Source organism: Euwallacea fornicatus, chromosome 26 (assembly GCF_040115645.1).
Source record: "Euwallacea fornicatus isolate EFF26 chromosome 26, ASM4011564v1, whole genome shotgun sequence".
In the NCBI taxonomy this organism is placed as follows: Eukaryota; Metazoa; Arthropoda; class Insecta; order Coleoptera; family Curculionidae; genus Euwallacea; species Euwallacea fornicatus.
In genome coordinates, this window is record NC_089566.1 from 1,566,739 (window position 1) to 1,581,052 (window position 14,314).

Below are 14,314 nucleotides of genomic sequence, written 5' to 3' on the forward strand. Positions count from 1 at the left end.
AGGGATTAGATAATTCTTTGATTTTGAATTAGGCTCACGCTAGTAAGGATGAGAGCATCGGGATGAACGTTATTGTTTCTGTAATCAAGATCGTCTTTTAACGTTCTGTGGGTGTCTTTGGGCTTTGAAAGTGACTATTTTGTATTTAGGTTGTAATTTGGGATTCAGTTTTTTTGGAGTTGATATTAGTTGCTTGGTTTCCTCGGGAATTTCGGGATCATCTTCGCGGTTTTTGTTTAACTTTCCTAGTATTTTTGCCTTTTTCGCGCTTAATTTCACATTAATGGAATTGTTGAGTTCTTGGAAGATTTGGGATAGGTCATGTATGTAGTCAGTCTGTAGCTGATTTAGAGTTTTATCGAAATTTAGTTGGTAGTTCAGGTTTCCTTTTATAATTTGGAAGGGAGTGTAGTCGTGAGAAGAATGGATGCTGTTGTTGTAACTTAGAAGGGCAATGTCCAATAGTTCTTGAATGGTTTTCGAGCGGTGGCTACTTCTTAAGGCAACAAGCCCTTCTTTTAAGGTTGAGTGGAACCGTTCTATAGGAGAATTTGAATTTGGATTGTAAGGTATCGTGAAATGTAATTCGATTTTGTATGTTTTGCATAGATCCTGAACTAAATTGTTTTTAAAAGTTCTTCCATTATCAGTAGTGATCTTTGAGGGCGTTCCATGGTGCGAGAAAAATTTAATTAAGTTTTGACAAGTTTCTATAGAGGTTTCGTTAGTGGGATAGGCAGATGCAAATTTTGAAAAGTTATCTATTATGGTTAAATATTTTTGTCCGGATATCGAATATGTGTCTATGTAAATATGCTCAAAGGGTCGAGAACCGGTCGGTGTAGGTTTCAATATGACTTTATATGGGTGTCTGTCGTATTTCGTTTTTTGACAAATATCACACGTGTTGATGAAGTCTATAACGTTCTTTTCTAGGCTGGGCCAGTAATATACTTGCTTTATGTTTTTGATATTTTCAGTAATTCCTCTATGTGTTGTCTTAGTTGTGTGATATCTTTCGATTATTTCAGCTTGATCGTCAGGATTAGTGACATCTTCTAACAAGGTATTAGAGATCACGAGGGTATAAGAGTTGTTCTGGAATGTTTCCCGAAAAATTTTCAATATTATCGGTTCGAGTTCTTTTGAAGGGAAATGTAAACAGTAAGTATCGGGGGACAGGTGTTGTACAAAAAGTTCTTGAATTTCCTCTGTTGCCGGATTTTTATTTATAAAAATGACCAGTCTTCTTTTCGTTTTGAATAGTTCGGTTCTCGTGATGTAAGGTTTTTGACTTTCTGTCCACTTAAAAATTAGCTGATTTTTATAAGTATTAATACTTTTATTCACGTAGGGTGCTCCCAATATGGGATTTTCATAAGATGTATGGATGGTATCGGTCTCTGGGTCAATGTTTTCTTTTACTTCAGGCCTCTCGGGGATGTAAACATCTTCGTCAGCTGTTTCTGTGCTCTCGGTTCTTGTGCTTAGCTTACCGAGTTTTTCCTTAGGTGGTTTTATTTGAATGTCCGAGACTACGGTAATCTTTTGTTTTTTTTTAGTTTTTGTAGGGGTTTCGAATAAGTTTTCCTGTGTTTCGAAAAAATGTTTAATCCTGTCGTGCCACAGATACTGATCCTCATCGGTCCTTTTTTTTTCGACATCAGTCGATACATGTGTAGGTGATGGTTCCGTTTCTAGAAGATTTATTTCTTTAGACGGGCGTGAAAGGGCGTCTGCATTTGAATTTTTCGAACCTTTTTTGTACTGAATTGTATAATCATATTCTTGTAGTTTCAATCTCCATCGCACTAATTTAGAATTGGGTTCTTTTATAGAGAATAACCACTGGAGAGGTTTATGATCGGTAATTATGGTAAATTTAGTGCCGAATAGATAAGGCCTGAAATACTTTGTAGCCCAAACAATGGCTAAAAGCTCTTTTTCGATAGTGGAGTAATTACATTCTGCGTTATTAAGGGTTCTACTCGCGTAGGCGATGGGTAGGTCTTTTCCTATGGGTCCTTGTGATAGTATAGCACCGATTGCGTAGTCTGATGCGTCTGTCGTGAGTATAAAAGGTTTGGTAAAGTCGGGATGGCATAGAATAGGATCGTTCATTAAAATTTCTTTGCAAAGATTGAAGGCATCTGTGAATTGCTTATTGTGCGTTATTTTAATATTCTTCTTTAAACATTGTGTTAAAGGTTTGGTAATTTTGGCAAAATTTTTTATGAACTTCCTATAATAACCAATTAGGCCAAGAAATGATTTAATGTCCTTGGGGGTCCTGGGAATAGGAAAGTTTCGTATGGCGATTACCTTTTTCGGATTTGGTTTGATTCCGTCAGGAGTTACAACGTGGCCCAAAAATTCGACGGTTTTCTTTAGGAATTCAGATTTATCCAGCTGAATTTTAAGGTTACTTGAGATAAGACGATCAAAGACTAGTTTCAAGGAGTTTAAATGTTCTTGCAAACTGGTGGAATAGATGATAATGTCGTCCATGTATACAAGGCAGATTTTCCCTTGTAGTCCACGTAAAACATTATCCATTGCACGTTGAAAGGTGGAAGGCGCGTTCTTTAAGCCAAAGGGCATTCGAGTAAATTCGTAATGTCCGTTCTCTGCGTTGAACGCGGTCTTCTCTATGCTATCAGAATCCATCTCAATTTGATGGAAACCACTGGCTAAATCAAGCGTCGTAAAGTATTGACATTTACCCAGTTTGTCTAAAATATCTGTAATATTTGGCAGGGGATATCTGTCGTCGGTTGTCTTTTCGTTAAGTTTGCGGTAGTCAATGACTAGTCTCCATTTTCGTTTGCCGGATGCATCTATTTTTTTTGGAACTATCCAAACTGGGGAGCTCCATGGAGAGTTCGAAGGTCTTATGATCTTGTCTAGTAACATTTGGTTGATTTGACTATGTATTTCCTCTTTGTGAATGTATGGATACCTGTAATTTTTTGCATGGACTGGTATCTCATCCGTTGTTCTGATGACATGTTTCACTTGATTTGTGAAAGTCAAAGGAGTATTTGGCTTGTATAAGACTCGATTATATTTCTTTAATAATTTCATTAGTTCAGTTCGTTCTTCCGAATTCAACTGTTCGACTCGAACTAAAGATTTATACTCAATTTCCTCATGCTGCGTTTCTTGACTTTGCTCGATATCACCTTTAAAATGAAAAAACTCAAAATTGTCCACATTTATAGGTTCGAGAAATAGATTGTCGTTTATGTTGTAATTTAGTGTGACGGTTTGGTCAGTATGATTAAGGATTTCCATAGTATAGGTTTGATCGTGGATGGTTACTAGCGTTGGTTGAATTTCGATTTGTTCATTTCTGAAATGATTAATTATGTACGTAGTTTCGTTAGGTAATTTAGTTTTGAAAATTGTTCGTTGTATAGTTTTAGGAGAAAGTTCAATCATAAAATTGTCAAAATCCTTTCTGTAGGAAAAAGGGATTGATATGTATTCGTTCTTTAAAGTTTCATTTTTCAAGTCGATGTTTAGTTTTAAGCTGCAAAGGTCTCTGATTCCTAGTACTCCATCAAAGTACTCATGGAATGGATAGAGGATAAATTCTATTGATTTCGAAATGCCGTATCCTGAAAGTAGGGGAATCTTTGCTCTAGCTGTTGTCTTTTTCGAACCTGCGCACGTTTGGAGGATGCTACGATAGGGGATAATGGTTTCAGGATAGAATGTTTCGGCTATGGAAGGTCTCAGAATAGAAACATAAGAACCTGTGTCTACAAGCAATTTTATGTTAGAATTTGGGATCTGAATATAGGGTAGCTGATTTATCTGATGGCTGTTAAGGCTTAGACAGGGTTCTTTTCCAAGGCTTGTAAGTGAAAATTTTCAATTTGATCTGCTAGGCTTTCGACATTTTCCTCAAATCCAGCATCATCATCGGCTTGAATGTCTAATTCGTCAGGATAGGTATCAATGGTTTCATTATTCTCTAAATGAGTAAGTTCTTGTACCGTATATTTAGGTCGTTCTGTTAAATGCGCACGGGGTTGATAGTAATTTTGTTGGGGTCTGACGTGAGTTAACCTTCCTTTTATGGTGCTAACTCCGGACATGGGTCGCGGGTAGTTTTGTTGGGGTGCTTGATTGAATCTTATTTGAGGTATTTGGTCAAATCTTCTTTGATTGGGACTGAAAGATGAATTTTGATGAGTTATTTGATTGGTGATGGGTGTAGTATTTTGATTTCTGTTTGGGTTGTGATTTCGAAAGAGTTGTGGATTATGTGAGGGTGGTTTTGCCCTTTGCAAATAGTTATTTTTAAAGGTTGTTTGACTGGTTAGTATTTCGTAATTTGTAATGATGTCGAGGGCGGTGTTAAGATTTTGTGGGTTTTGGACTATGAGTAAGGTCCTTAATTCATTCGAGATGTTTGACAGGAGGTTTTGAGTTGCCGTTAGTTCCGTCTGAGAAATCAATATTGTTCGAGCTTCGGCATTGTTGACTTCGGTACATATTTTAGTACTAATTTTCGTGACTAAGGCTTTGAGCGTCTGGACATAGTCTTGAATTGACTCGTTTTTTCTTGTTAGGAATATAAGTTGCTGCTGCAGGTTGGCCCTTGTGATGGGATCGCTGAATTTTTGCTGTAAAGCAATCCTGATCTCAGCCCAGGTTTTTAAATCTGGTCGAGTTAAAATAAAATCTTCAGCTTCATTTATTATTTTTGACTTTATAGCAAGCAATACATATTCCTGTTGAGATGGGTCGTTATTAAAGTATCGTGTGTGAAAAGTATCAATTTGGGTTATGAAGAATTCTAAGCGGGATGGTGTCCCGTCAAAAGTTTTCAAGAGAGTGACAGTCGATCTCAAAGCGTCGGCCATCTTATTTACGTCTAGTACACTTATTTCGTTGTAGAGTTGCTTAATATAGGTTTCTGAATTTGAACTATTACTAGCGTCTAAATGTTTCCCGATTCGTGGATAAGTTATCTCACTTAATGTTTGCTTCTTGAATTTTTTCATGAACTAATAACAGGTTGTCTAGCTAAAGGAGACGACTCACTGTGTTTCCAGCTTCCTTCCTGTATCAAACGGAGTTTCGCCAAGGAGATTCACTTCTCAGGTAGGCTTCCGTTTGTAGTGGACACCAGCGTAGGCCAATATGTCCTTCTGGTGCACTGTCGTGTGCCAGGAGTCTCAAGGTCTGGTCCGTGGTTGGGGAGATCCTTTCTGAACTGTTGGAACAGAAGGTGCCAGTTGGGGTGGTCTTCGAAAAAGTGGAGATCACGAAGATGTAACGCCTCTTAGTTGGGTCGTCAACACTCGAACACTCGATTTTCCGAATTTTTCACTTTTCTGATACACCCGAAAGGATCCTACCGACTGCGCCAATTTTATCGGTGGATCGTGAACATAAAGAAAAATAATTATTTATTTTATAAATAATTTATTGTTCAATGGATTACGATCTGAATATATTGAGTTGATTCGGTCACCACATCAGCTTAAGAACTAACTAGAAAAAAACATGCTCGTTTTGAGCCCCTCCCCGAAAATACCATCGTTAGCCAGACTAATAAATCTGTTGGTCTATGTTATGACTGCAACCAACAAACCCATGTAAGATCCGAATCTCCCTCGGCATCCCTAACATTAGCCTAAGACAATTTATGGTCTTCTAAACGTAACACTCGGTCATAGAATTATGTATATGTTTATACCATCAAGGCAATAAGCCTTTATGGGGTGATCATATAACTGTACCAAGCTCTTCCCCAGATTAGCGTGGGAAGAGAGGGTTGTTTATGAATTCCTTTAGCGTAGGTGAGAATGACGTTTAGGGGTTTGGTACCCATAGGAAAAAGGGTGGACAGCCCTTCCATCTTATCGGTTCTCTTACGAAGAGGGGATGTGTTCTGTGTATGGATACCGGGTTGTATCGGGATTCCATTTTTGGTTCACGGAGGATAAAGAAGTGCTCTGAGAATTGTGTTGTTTCTCTCCACCCTGGAACCGCGAATCTTACATGTATGAGTTTCATTGTGACCCCGGTTTTGACAAAAATTCCGTTTATCGCTGAATTTCTGGCTACAAAAAATGTTTATTCCGTAATGATGTGAAGTTTTTGTAGTTGTTATTTGTAATTTATTTCCATATGCGAATTCCCGAAAAACTGGCTATATTATTGAAAAAATATAAAGATAGATAGAAATACATATAGGTGTATGAGTTTCACTTTGACTCACTGTATACGTTTAGGTGACCAAACCAATCCAAAAGCTACACCCTTGTTAAGGGTGTGCTTTGAAGTCGATTTATTAATGGTATAAACGAAATTAGTTGAGAAAACTTGAAATTTTGAGGCTCAACTTAAACTTTTACGGTGGATTCAAAAACGTAAACGAATTATAAAAATGTCTTTTAAAGGTGGCTTGAAGAGGCTGAGGATATTATTTATTCCATATGTAGTAATATTGTAATCATTTTTTTCATCCTCGCCTGCTCTAAAGGCTTACGTGGGTCAGACACTCGCTTCTATAAAAATGTATGAGAGTGAGAATGAAATTCTTTGCTGATCAGTTGGTGGGTCAAAGGCACAAATTCAATTTGTAATGTTTCGCCAATTGAATTTTTTGGCCGACTACATAGACTTATAGTCAGCGCAGATAATATTCGTGCAGCAGATGATATTATGTAAAATCTAGAGTTTCGATTTTATTGCACATTTTTTTTACAACATATTAATCATAAATACTCTTTAACGTTCTTAAAATATACTTTTTAACGAAAAAAAAACAATACTTTTAGTCGGTACTAGAATAGCAACGTAAACAAAGAACTGAGCAGGAACGGACTTGCAAAAAGTATTCATACACTTCTGTATTTTACACCTAAAGCTAAAGTTAAGACGTGATCTATCCAAAATATGTTATTAATAATTAAAAGAGGTAGTTAGTTAGGTTTGTTCTGGATGATAATACAGGGTCCCTCGTATTAAACTATGCACTTTTTAAGTCAAATAAAAACTTTCTGATCAAAGTCAAAAATCTTATTGGACTAATTTATAAATAATATAAATAATTATGAATAATTCTATGGTATTTATTATTAATTTAGATAACTAATCGATTTTCAAAAATCATGGCTCCCAAATGCCCTTTATCGACTTTAGTGCAATTTTGTATTTTAAATTCACAATTTTGCGTCGCCCGGAGAAGTAAATGGGGCATAAAGGCTGCGAAGCATCAGAAGAATTGGTATGAATAATTCTTAAATTACATAATAATTTTAAATTGTTGGCAGAACTTAGTCAAATCAATAGATCAAGGTTAACTATCCAAAGTATAATAAACAGATATTGCGTGCGAAAAATTTTTAAAAATCGACGACGCTCAAGGCCTCCAAGAAAAATAAATTATTACTTAGAATGTTTAATCACACGAAAAGCAAAAAAACCCACGAATAAGTACAGAAAAAAGCGTTGGAGCACTGAAAACCTTCATCAATGAGGATGTCTCACCCAGTAATATTAAAAATAATTTAAGAAATAAGGGGTACTATGACAGAGTAATTTGTAAAAAATACCTCATAAACAAAGTCACTCGGTAGTAACGATTAGAGTGCGCTAGAACTTATATTAACACTTCCGTAACATACTGCAAGAAAGCGATTTTCACAGATAAGAGCAAATTTGAAGTTTTTGATAATAAAAGCCATTTTAAAGTGTGGGGGAAAAACGTACGAAATGCAATAAAGGAAGTTTGCGACCAAACTCAAAGAACGGTGAAGGTTTGGTAATGGTATGGGGCTGCATGATTGCCTCAGGAGTAGTATCGCTTCATTTTATAGGTGGAATAATGAACCAAAAGATGTATATAAATATTTTAAAAACCTACCTCTATACTAGTGCAACTAAAACGAGGATTAGAGATAATCTTATATTCAGCCAAGATAACGACCCTAAACATACAGCTCTTAATATCAAGCTCTGGATCTCGTACAATATCTTAAAATATTTTGAAACAACACCACAATCATCCGACACTAACCCAATCGAACATCTTTGGTACTATCTCGAGACAAAATTCTGAATCATGCTATTTCTTCGAGATAAAGGTTAAATGTTGACCTTCAAGAAGAATGGAATAAAATAAGGTCTACATAGACATAAAATTTAGTTAGTTCCATGCCTAGAAGACTAGAAGCAATAATAGTCAAAAGGGAACCAAATACGCTATTGAAACTGAATTTATTGTTACTATTTTACTCGTTTTGTTATTGTTTTAAGTGTGTACGAATACTTTTTGTGTTTCTATTCTAGTCCATTTAATTGTTTACGTTCATTATTTAATGATCAATATTGCTAACTTGTTGTTTTTCATTAAAAATATATGCTAAATATAAAAAAGAATATTAACAAATTTATTAATGTAATTAAACATTAATTAACAATGGGGACCCAAGTATATAACTATTTTTCTGATAGCTGCCCAAATTGCAACTTTCTTATATTGAGTTGAGCATCAGCCGATTTCGGAAGACCTTTAAACCCCATTTTATTGGATAATTGTGCTTTTTTACCACCTCATACAAAATATTCCAGTTTGAAAAAATAAGCTTTACCTAAACTTGCTGATTCTCTACCGTTCAGATATGTGGGTATGTTATCCGTCAAAGGACATAATGGGTGAATGGTCGATTGTCTCGTCGGTAATGTAATACGTTTTGTATTTATGTATTGTCCAGTTCATTTCTTTGGGATAGCTATAATTATCCCCGTTTCAATATGTTTTAAATTGCCCTATTTATAATAGAGTTGTTCAGCTTTTTTGATAGTTTTTTTTGAGTTTCTGGAACTCCAGAAAAGTGTTTGGGTGTCTGGGTTCGAATAAAGGTACATTAATGTATAAAACTAAGGAAATTTTTAATATACACATACTTTTTTATTAACTTGGAAACAAATAAGATATTTTTATAAAAATATTTAATTCACAAACTAAAAAAGTTTTTAACGTAATAACGTGTTGAATCTTATTAAAAGGAAGAAACACAAAAATAATTTACGAGAAAAAGTCGGACGAAACTAAGGAAACGAATTCGAAGGTAACAAATAGTTGAACATACCGCGATAAAAATACTAAATAGATTAATTATTGTAAATATTACTAAAGCATACACTTGTTTTGATAGAAGAATTCAAAAATGTAATAATATACAGGGGTTAAATTTAAAAAAAAACACAACTTTGATACTTTTAGGGCTTTTGGGACACCCTGTATAATATGAAAATAATTTTAAAAAGTAGTCATAATAGACCCTCATATAGGCCAAAGGCAAAACTTTTTGAAAGCCTCGTTTTTGGTCACAATATTCCGTGCCGTATAGTGTGAATAACCCTGTATGTTACATACCTTCCTATCCTCAAATCCAGTATCTGTCATATACCTTATTATCCCGGACGACATGAACCTTTCCCAATAATATGGGGTTATCATAGGAATGATTTAGAGCAATTGGACTATCACCAGACTGCCCTTTCATCCATACACGAACAATTAACTGCGACCTAAGTCTCAAGTCCCCGGGTGTTTGCCCCTCGCAGTGTAATTTAGATAAGTTGTCCTAGACACATATAAGTAAGTTTCAGCCCCAAAATGGGAGATTATGATTTTTTTTCTCAGGCAGAGTGCATAGTGTTAGAAGCTCTTAAATTCCTTCAAAATAGTCCAGAGTAAAAGTATAGAATCTTAGTAATAAAATAAAGAGTTGTTAGTGAGTTAACGAGTCGTCTCAGTCCTTACAAATCAACGTCGTGGTGTCGATCACGTATAAAATACCGGCTGGTGTCACAACATGTACAATAATTTAATTTTTATGGTATTAACATCAACTTCGTTATTTTAATTGAAATTCCTTATTTTTTTTGTATTTTCGCATTCCTCACCAAATTTTAGGCCCACTTTATTTAAAGTATCTTATGTCTAAAATTTGCTACTTCCCAGTTATTTTGGAAAATTCGAAAATTTTGACTTCTGCAGGGTCCCACCGAAACGAATGATGCGCCTTAACCGTTGCGACTTTTGGAATCAGTTTTCTCTTCTACGAGACGACTTAACAAGCTACGTTTTGATTTATTTAAATTTGAGAAAAAGTCTTTCGCAACCACCGAAATATGCTCGCCAAAATTGCATTTTTAACGTCAATAACTTACTTATTTTAAATTATTTTATTTATATTTTTTCGGCATGCGATGCCCAACTTAATGGCCTACAACATTGCTATATATGTCCTTATATCCAAGAGCAACAGTTTAGTGTAAAAATAACTTTTTATTAAAAACATTTGGGTTTTTGTTGCTCATCAGCTCAGCAATTGGCTAAGCAATGTATGCAACGAGCTAAATTGAGGAATGTCTTAACCGAGAAGGTTCAAAGAGTGATTGCCTTATATTTTGAAGAGCCTCCTGAAAATTCTCTACGAGATTGTAGTACACGCATGCAAGTACCTAAATAAACAATACACAATTTCATGCGGCTTAACAAATATGACCCCTCCAAATTTGCAAAATTGCAAAATCTTCACCCAAACGACAATAACGGCCGCTTGGGATTTTGTCATCATATAATGGATCATCAATTCTTGGGTAATATTTTTGATCGAATTTGTTGGACCGATTAAACAATATTTACCACATTCGCAGTGTTTAATCAAAAAAACAACCTTTTTTTGGTCCCCAACAAATCCGAAGCAAATTAAAGCTGTTCAAAACCAAGGGAGGCGCATTGTTCATGCCGGGTGTGAGATTTTCAGTCATCACATCTTAGGGGATATATTCATTAACAATAATATGAATGGCATGGCATATATAGAATTACTGAGAAAGGAAATAAAACCATTATTGGATGCCTTGGGTAATAGAAAAGAAATCTACCATATGGACGGGGCGCCGTGGCACAATATTCGTGAAAACGTTTCTAACGAACAACTTTGGGGAATGCGTAGGCCTCGATGGGAGTATTCAATGGCCACCAAGAAGCCCCGATCTAACCCCGTCGGATTATTTTCTTCGAGGAACGTTGAAAGATGAAATTTTCAAAAACAGATCTAATGACACGGGAGAGCTTAAACGAGAAATTAGAGAAAAAATAATGGTTTAAATCGATCCGACGCAGTATCGAATGTTGTCAACAAACTCCAAGTTATACTTACAACGTGCATTGCTGAGAACAGTGGGCATGTGACTCACTCATTATAGATTATTTTGTGTTATTATGGTTACTAGTTTTACGAAGTTTTCTATTAATAAAATGTATGAGAGTTGTAATTTATTGAGTTTTAAACTTTTTGTTATTTGCAACAAGTAACGTTTAACCATCGTTTAAGGGCTTAGTGAATTGTTACAATAACGAAAACTCACGGATTCTTAATCAAAAGTTTCCTTTTACAGTCAACCATTGCTTTGTGGTATGAAGCCACATAGAGCAAAGTTGTAGGCAATTAAGTTGGGCATCGTTTGACCTAAACATATTTAAGGCATTCTATTTGAATTAAGCAAGTTATTGACGTTTTAAATAATAGAACTTAAGGGGCATGTTTCGGTGGCTACGAAAGCTTTTTTCTCAAATTAAGCCAAAACGTAGCCTATCAAGCACTTTTGTGGCCCCAGAAGACCGATTCCGAAGTTCGCAACGTTTAGACACAACATCTATGTCCGTAGGACCTTACAGCTACATTTTCCGAAATAACTGGTAATTGGTAGATTTTAGATATAAAATACTTAACAGAAAGCGGCCCTAAAATTTGATTGATGATTGATTTGATTGATGAAGGATCCGAAAATTCCAAAAAAATAGAGGGTTCGATTTAAAATAACGAAGCCGACGTTTATTTCGCAAAAGTAATACACCCTGCATATGTTAAATTATTATACAGGGTGGCCCACTTAGAACAGTTCACCTGAAATATCTTAAATAGGATTTTTTTCCTCAGAAAATCCGAGACACGTCAATTTCGCTTTTAAGGGGGACATTCTTAGATCATATATTCATAAGTGTAGAGTCATCCCTCTGAACGGGGCGGCAACCCCTTGAAGAATGTTAAATGTCACGGAGGGTCAAGTGGCACATCAAATCGAAGGTGTTCCAACTCGCTTCACGATTATGCTGAAATTTTCTTGCACCGTATTTAAATGTTTTTAAAAGCTGTTTTAAAATATCAATGAAATAAATCGAAAAAAAATTAATAATAATAACAAACTCACTAATACTTAAAAAAAATATGTTTATCATGGAATTTTTAACATAAGGTGATGGGTTTTGTTAGCATTGAACTGATAGTTTTGTTCCGATTTTACACTAATCAGAATTGTACCGGGCAATTTGGCCATTCATCCGACGATTCAAAGCATCATGGTTTCCACCACTGCAGAGAGGATTGAAATTGTCACCATTTATTTCAAAAACAATTAAATAGACTAAGAAATCTCAAAAATTTGTAATGGGAGGTATCCCGATAAAAATCTGAGTCATCCCTACGTGACGAATCTAATACCTAAATTCATGGAGACTGGAACCGTTACTAACAAAAAACACGAAAGGTGATACACCGTTACCAACGAGGTTGCTCATATTGTAATTTTAGGAGATATTGGACGGAATTATGTAAATGGAGAAAAGTTTATTTCAAGCATCTGAGAATTAGAAGCAGCATCAGGTATTCCACGTAATAGTATTCCGAGGTTCTTGAAAAATCATCATTTCTATCCTTGTAAAATGCATCTCGTTCATGAGCGCAATGAAGATGATTCAGATCGCCGTATACAATTTTGTCAGCTTATGACTGAAAACATATCAGTCAATCTCAATTTTCTATATTCTACATGTTTCTCTGACGAATGCATATTCTCTCTGAATGGTTTCGTCAATAGTCATATTTACACATATTGAAATGATGTCAATCCTAGAATTATGCGAAAACAGGATTCGCAGTATCCAGAAAAATTGAATATATGAGCTTGGAAATCGCATTGTTGGATCTTTTTTCTACATAATAATTGACGGGTGAATCTTACCTCACTCTGCTTCAAGACTTCATCCACCTTACGTTGTGGACATTCTCGAAAACGACGACCAAATCCCAGGGAATGATATATTTTTTCAACAAGATGACAACATTTTCCCGAACACTGGATTGGTAGAAGAGATTTCATTGAATGGCTCCCAAGATCGCGTGATTTAACACTACTGGACTTTTTCTTATGGGTTCAGATAAAAACTGTTGTTTAGAAAACAAAATTTATCTCTTTGGAAGATCCTTGCCACCGAATAGTGATAGCATGTGGTGAAATAACTCGCTTGTTACAAAATATTCGGGAAGGTATTGAACAAAGACTTTACTATGATATGGGAGCAAATAGGTTGACCACTTAATTAAATATAATACTATTAATTATTTATTCGATTTATTTCACCGATGTTTTAAAACGATTTTTTACAACATTTAAAGCCGGAGCAAACAAATTCCAGCATACTTGTAAAGAGAATTGAAGTACCTTTGATTTGATCTGCCCTTAACCCCCAGTGCCACTTAAGATTCTTGAAGAGGTTGCCACCCCGTTTAGAGGGATGACTCTGCATCTGCGAATTTATGATCTGAAAATGTCCCCCTTAAAAGTAAAATTGTCGTGCCTCGTGATTTTCTGAACAAAAACATTCCATTCGAGATATTTCAAGTGAACTGTTTTAAATGGGACACCCTGTATAATAAAAGTCCTTTAAAAAACATTGAGCTTTTGTAGAATTTTTTTTTAACGCAACTTGTATATTTTTCGAGATAAAGGAATAGATCATGTCATTTGGAACACCCCGTAGAGTCTTATGATTTAGATCGTGTATATCTAATTCGCATAAAATAACTCTTGTAGACAAAGTGGGTTGTTTCATGGCAATACGTCTTATCCGCCTGTCTAGATTTTTCTTGGTCTACCACCATCATGTGCATAAATAACCACGTTTTCTCGTGTCCTGTACCTCTTTAATACTTTTGACACCACAGATCTATGAACTAAAAATGTTTGTGATGTATAGAATTCAACTAAGAATGCGTTTCACAAAGCATAGTTCCTTTCGTCTTATTCGAATAAATAACTAAGAAATTAACAAGTACGTTTACCATTGAGCAGAGAAAAAATATATATGTGAGCTTTCATAAAGAAAGAGATACGGGGTTGGTCATTAATTCATTTAAGGCAAGAGCAATAAACCTGCTATCTTGCAAGGATGGTGTTACGTCTTGTCCTTCGGCACATGTGGTATGTCACGGAC